This window comes from Humulus lupulus, chromosome 9 (genome assembly GCF_963169125.1).
Source record: "Humulus lupulus chromosome 9, drHumLupu1.1, whole genome shotgun sequence".
NCBI classification, from domain to species: Eukaryota; Viridiplantae; Streptophyta; class Magnoliopsida; order Rosales; family Cannabaceae; genus Humulus; species Humulus lupulus.
This window is the reverse complement of record NC_084801.1, coordinates 175,929,943-175,937,342: the sequence shown is the minus strand read 5'-3', so window position 1 is coordinate 175,937,342 and position 7,400 is coordinate 175,929,943. Positions and strand designations below refer to the sequence as shown.

At 30.4% G+C, this 7,400-nt stretch overlaps 1 long non-coding RNA gene across 1 annotated transcript; it reads left to right on the top strand.

The window, feature by feature from the left end:
• Window positions 1-956: 956 nt before the first annotated feature.
• On the top strand, window positions 957-3,643 carry LOC133801246 (uncharacterized). The gene is made up of 3 exons (XR_009876792.1): window positions 957-1,140; window positions 2,956-3,038; window positions 3,114-3,643. It is a non-coding gene; the product is annotated as an uncharacterized LOC133801246 (long non-coding RNA).
• Window positions 3,644-7,400: the final 3,757 nt, after the last annotated feature.

Genomic DNA, 7,400 nt, shown 5'->3' with positions numbered 1-7,400 from the left:
AAAGCTCGCTCTTATCAAGTGTAGAATTTTTTTTTAAAAAAAAAGGAGACTATTAAAATAGAATTAAACAACAATTCATTCTAGAGGATATTTTATAAGAAAATGACATTTAAAGGTTCAATGAAGCTTGGTTATAGTGTCAATCATAAAATTAAATGAAAAATAGAAGGATTTTTATTTTTTTGGACCCTGTGTTTTTTCCTATTACCTGTTTGGTTCTTGTATTTTGACAAATTACTTTTTGGACCCTATATTTTATAAAATTGTTAAAATAGAACCCTAAACCCGATTTTGTTCAATGTTTTTTCAACTAAAATCACAAATAATTTACCAAACTAACAATTCAGAATAAAAATAAAATCATTCTGCTTAAAAACTGTGTGGTTATATTCAATTTTTTCTTCATCAAAATTGAGTTTAGGGTTCTATTTTAACCATTTTACAAAACATATGGTCCAAAACATAATTTTTCAAAACATAGGGTCTAAATAGGTAATAGGACAAAACACAGGGTCCAAAAATATATAATCCCAAAATAGAATAGGTAGGGTTTTGGTAATATTTTAAAGGGCTTATATTTTTTTAGACTTTGTATTTTTTTTCACTATCTGTTTGGACTTTATGTTTTAACAAATTATTTTTTGGATTTTGTGTTTTGTAAAATGGTACAAATAGATCGTTAAATCTAATTTTTGTCAAAATTTTTTGAGCTAAAATCATAAATAATATACCAATTTAATAATTCAGAAAAAGGTAATATTATTCTGCATAAAAAATGTATTGACATATTTAATTTTTTATTAATTAAAATTAAGTTTAAAAATCTATTTAAATCATTTTATAAAACACATAATTCAAAAATTAATTTATCAAAATACCAATTCCAAATAAACAATAAGAGAAAATACATTAATTAAAAAGTTATAAATGTGGAAAATGTGAGATTTTGGAAAATTAAAAAAAAAAAAAAAAAGAGTAGTACTGCTCCTACAATGAGGTTTATAAAGGGAAAGAGGATGGGTTTCAGACACTCCTCCACCGTCTTCTAGGTTGTCTGCTTGGCTGTCGTCATCCACCATCGTCCACCGCTGCTTGGCTGTCGTCACCCAACCTCTCGATCCTAGCTTCTTCGTCTTCTAGGTTTGTTTGATTTTTTTTAATCTCTCTTTCTCTTAATTCAATCAGATAACACCACTGCCATTAATCCTTTCACATTTGATTTCAGAGCTTTTACTTCTCTTTTGTTTGTGAAATGCTTTGCTATCCCATGCTTTCCATAAATTTCGATGTACTACTCATGTAGGCACTACACGCTCTTTCTTTTTCGATTAGATTGGTATCTAACATAACATGACTCTACAGTAATTCCTTATTAGAAGATACCCCTTCTTTTAATGGTCCTTGGAAGGACCTCTTGTGATGTTAATTTCAAAGCTGGTTTTGCAAACGATTTAAGAGAGTAAAACAAGGTAGTTAACTCTACCCTTTGGGATGATCTTTAGCACGATAGTCTGCTCTACAGTAGACAAAATAAGTTTTATAGGTTCTGTTTTGTGAACTTCACTACTACTGGATACAATTGCAGCATTATTATGAATTTGAAGATGAAAAGAGCGCAAAAGAGAAGTTCAATATGTGTTTTTTTCTAGCACACCGTACTGTATTTCTCTATTTGTTATTTGGAGTCTAACTTGTTTGGTATTGTTCTTAGTTTAGTGGTTTGTAATTGGCATGTGGTAAAATGAATAAAAATATGCATGTGTTATATGCAATAAGCTTTGAATATGATGGTTATCAAGTTGATGCCAACCAAAGTTGAGTAATTCTTTCTTGTTCTGTACTTCTTACCAATATACAAACCATTTCCCTTGACTCTCTTCATAATCACCAATTAAGCAGCTCTTTGTCACTCTAACAACTCAACCTTCGACCTTGTACCCGTAACCATTTGCTTCTAAGGTACCTTACCTTGTCTTATGCAGGACCCTTTGTACAACATCATGCATTTTGAGCCTCGTAGTACCAAACTAATTCCCATCACCTTACATGCCTTGTTTTTACCCAACAAAACCTGCTCTCCATCAACCATTCTCAATGTCTCAAACCAGTACCTATTTGGCATCATGTGGAAGTAACAATTAGAGAGTCTAAAATCCAATACTTTTCAATTCATGTTGCAGCCACGCAATGAACATCAACACTTTCCTAACCATCCTCAGCCACAGCCGCATCACCATTTTCTGCCTCCATACTGTTGCTTACTAGCTATAATTTTTTCGAGGGCAGAACCTCCTAATATTACATTGATCACAGGTGTATAACTTTATCCCTTTCTTTTTGATGTTGTCATTACTATTTCCTTTCTCAGACTTGGACTAAGACCTCCCTTCTCTTCCATTTCCATGTCTCTTCTATTTCCTCGGATCTTCCTCCAAAATACAAACTCTTGACTTATTTTCCATTTCTCACTTTAACTATTGTTGGAGTAATCTGTATTGTACTAAGTGAATGAGAATAGTCTATAGTGAGCTGAGAAAATCTTCTTGTATTGAAGTGGGATATCTGTGTACTATAGTGTGATTTTCTCTTTGAGACTGCTGTTGAAATTGAGGGTGTAATACTTTGATATAGTGGACTGACTAGGACTAGGGACCTTAAGTCTCAGCCTGGGACGTAGGACCTGTTTTGGATCGAACCAAGTAACTTCTCTCTAGTTCTTTTGCTGTTCTGTGCTGTGTTCTGGTTCTTGCATTGTTATTTAATCATATTGGTGGTGAAACACGGCAAAGAATTTCCTCACAATGCACTCTCTCTTACAATAATTATTAAAAGAATTCATTTATCATTTAAAAAGAACTAAAAAAAATTAACATTTATGTTACACAATTCACACTAGTGTAAGTACATATATTTGGAAACTATTTATGTTTGATTACCTTACATCAAAATATTCAGATTTTGGTTATTCAATCTTGATGGAGCTCCCCACACCACAAAGACCTCTACTGCCCTCACCTCAGCCTTTGTCTTCTACTAAGGTACCTGTTTTTCCCCTTTCACATATTTATATAAATAAATAATATAAGCTTATTACATATAACCATTTTTTTCAGATGGATGAGGTGAAAAAATTTTATGAGGAACAAAAGAAAGATTTATTGGCAGTAAACTCAGGGTTTGTGGGCACTCTGTGCAATGTTATAGTCCTCCAAATGGTTGTGTTTAGTGTGATTTCTATGGTTGTTCATAAGGGATGGGCCATTTCGTTGGAACTCCGGATGATTTTGGTAGCCTTTGATGTTGTATTGGCTGTAGGGTGTCTTCTGGTGATTGGTTCTAGCTTACGTGAAGTTTATACAACTTTGAATGCATATGCTGATATGCTTAAAAGGGTGAGTCCTTACATTAGTATTAGTAATAGTGATGAATGGCTACTTAAGTATCAAATTCCATTTCACATGTGTGTTATTATTTCATACTTCTTCCTCCGTTTCTTCTACTTGCTGGTACTGCTTTTTTTTAATTAGTTCAATTTAGTATTGGAACTTCAGACTTTGAACCTTAATTGGTTCTCTTTGATTTTGTAGACATTTACATCCTTTTATGTTAGAGGAGTAAAAGACATAGTAACTTTTTTTTTTTTTTTTTAAATTGTGTATTGTATATTTATTTATATAAAGAAGTGTGGGGGTGTTGATTAAAATAAACGCAGAGAAGAGATGGCCATAAATAATAAAATGTCATGCTAATTTCATTTCATATATATTCATGTTGTCAAATAAAAGGAATTGGTTGAGAAATTTGAGCTAAGTTTAATTAGTTCGGGACCGGGTTACATGATTTGAATTCGCGGGTTTTTCTTAATTAAAGGAGAAGGTTTAAATGCATGTCTCGGATCGACTCAACTTCAAGAATGAGAGACGATTTGAAGTTGCTCGATCAATTATTTTGGGAAACATGACGGTATTCATTGTAGTCGCATTAAATAAAATTTAAATAATTTAGAGTGTTGAAGTAGAGTTCTATACGATAATACATAAAAGTGTACTTGTAATTGTGGCCTATATATAATTATCCATACATTATATTAAAATAAAATTTTCTAATTTTAATTTTTATGTTGCTATGTATCAAATTTTATTTTTAAATGTCAACTTTCTTTTTCTTGTTCTTTTTCATAAGTACAAAACTTTCATTTTATAATATCATCTTTTACTATTATAATATCAGTGCCACCTTGCATATAAGTTTTAAAATAAAATTAAACAAATATAAGAACTAATAAGTATTAAGTGATTATACTAAATTAGTGATGTAGTACTAGTAGTAATGTATAATTCTCTTTTAAAGAAATCAAAGCAGTGCGAACACAAAATTAAAAGAACCTAATATCAAAATTAAAGAGGATCGCTTCAACAAAATAAATCTAATATTTTTTATATTTATAGTTGTGATCTCCTTAACAATCAAAAGACCTAGAGGAGTCAAGTTGCTTATAATAAAACTATATCTATAGGATTTTGGTGTCTAAGAGTTTAGCCACAGGTATTAATTATGAACTATTTTCCAAAAAATAATAATAACAAAAACTACATTAACTAAAAAAAAAATTAGTAAAAAGCTTTTTTGAGCTTGGAGAATTTGGCTATCAAATTGAGCACCATCTCGTACATATGGTTACACTCACAAGCGAAGCTAAAAAAATGTTACATCACATAATAATGTTAATATTATAAAAATTAGAGGTCATGTATATTGTTAATTAATAAGTTTTGTCAAAATAAATAGTTAGATATAAAAATTCAAACTTTCTAGATTTTAGTTTAAAGTGAGAAAGAGAAGTGAATAATAAAAAACAAAAATAAAAGAGAGGAAATATATATGTGTTTTTGTAAAGATTGAGAAATTACAACACTCAAAAGATAAAAAAATTAAAATAATTTATTATTATGTGTTTTTCATTCTCTTAATTTTTTTTCAATTTCTTATTAGTAAGTGATTCTAGAGTTCACGAGAGAGAGAGTTATTTTTTATTATTTGAAAATTACATACACGAGTCGAATACTTCCCAATAATTAATTTTACATGCTAACACATACCTGATATATATCCAAGCATAATATATATACTTGGATATATGTATTGTATTTTGAGATAATAATAAACATATCAGTGTATTACAAATTGAATGGTTATATGTTAATTACCCCTATTTGTAAGTTGAAGAAAAAAATAATACAAAAAAAAATCCAATAATTATCATTTTGTGAATATCATGGAGAAATTCAAGAGTTTATACATGCTTAGAACTTGTCTTTTGTTTCAATACTTGTTTGGACTTTGTGTTTTGAAAAATTCATTTTTGGATTCTGTGTTTTGTAAAATGATTCAAATAGACTCCTAAACCCAATATTGATGAAAACAATATTAAATATAACAACACAGTTGTTATGCAAAATGATTTTGTTTTTGTTAATCCTTATTGGCATTTTTATAGAAATATCTTTTTCTTAAAAGATAAAATTGGTTGAATTAGTTGTTTCCCTTTATTATAATTTTCGGAATTGTTTGGTTTCCTTTATTGATATTTTCGGAAAACCACTTTCCTTTTGTATGAATTTTGGACAATAATGTGCTTCCTTATTTAGCCTATATTGTCTCATTTTGTTTATAAAGGAAACAAAGTTTATTGCAAATATTCGGTACTTACCCAAAGTTGTTTTTGGATTATTTGCTGATATATTTTCGTGCAGCTCAAGGATTGCAATCAGGAAACTGGTTCTTAATGTCATTAATTATTGTTTCCTTTTTGAGCTTGTTTTGATCCGACACAGGTCTGAGCTGTCCCCACCGATATCGCATCTGTCGGATCAGGATCTTCTAAATAAGGCAACTCTTTGACAATCAAGAATATCTTCTGTGATTCTTGTCTTTATTAGAAGAATTCTTTCTCTGCCTTTGTGAGCACGAAAAAGACTCTATAAATAGGGCTCTAAAGGCAGTGAGAAAAGTGAACTCTTTGGTGCATTATTTGTGAGCATTATTGTAATATTTGTGAGAGTTCCTCTTTGTATTCAAGATCATAAGTATTCATGTGATCTTGTAGAATTATGTGTGTTTAGTTTTTAGTGGTGAGTTTATACCATGTTCATGAGTGAATACACATTGTAATTCGAACACAACGTTTATAGTCTTCGGGAGAAGATTTTTACAAGCCTTGCGTCGGGAGGATGCAAGCACTCGCTAGCCATTGAAGGGAGTTCAAGTGGTTGAGCGTTTCAATCAAGATCAGATTAGTGAAGAGAAGTACAACAAGTTGCGGCAAATCTCAAGAGGGAGTCTTGTTTTGTTTAAGTCAATGTTTTTGTACTTGTGATTCTTTATTAATTGGTTTTATTCTCTGGGCGTGGCCCCAAGGAGTAGGTTATCCGAAAGGGTTTCTGAACCTTGTAAAAATTCGCTGTGTTCTTTATTGTTTTGCACTGTCTTTTTATTGTGTTCAGTTTCTGTCGTGACAAGTTTGGTTTCTGTCCCGACAGAACTGTAATCTGTGTAAACAGTTAATTACCATTCCGCACTTTAATTAATTTACTTGGCTTAATTAATTTGGTAATTACTAAAAACGGAATTTCAGTTTTTATTTTAAATTATTAGTTTGATGAATTATTTATAATTTTAGCTCATAAAATTTTGACCAAAATCGAGTTTAGGGTTCTATTTGAATCATTTTACAAAATACAATATCCAAAAAATTATTTGTCAAAGTACAAGGTCCAAACAAGTAATTGAACAAAATATAAGTTCCAAAAAGATATAAACCCGAAATTCAAAGACAACTAGAGAACAAAAAGAAAGATAGAATATTATGAAAAGCAAAGTGAAAATTGAGAAAATGAACATGGAAAATAATTCAGTTGAGGTGTAGCAGCTACAGCTAGTCCATTGACAGAGGCCAAGGATATAAAAATATATGTATTTTTCTGTATGAATTCTAACACATCAGAGATGAGAATAAACGATCAAAAGTGCTTTGGTTCCACAACTTTGACGTGTGAAAGTGATTAAAAACGGCTTCTATACCTTTTTTGGAGTTGTTGGATGGCATTTCCTTATTATTTTTTAGTTTTTAATTTCTTAAGAAAAAACATAAATAGTATTTGAGTTGAGATATGACCCTACAGAAGAAAATACTTTAAAGCAGTAAAGAAAAGCAAAACAAGAATAAGATTCCATTTCCAATTGGAAACAATATCTCTGTATATGTGTGTGTACCTGTAACAGTTATATGTTGATCCCCTTGAGAACCGCAGTTGGAATGTGCTTTATTCAGTCACATATTTGATATGAGATTTTTTTTATACAACAACAAAAAAAAAAGCACTTTAATACATATATATATA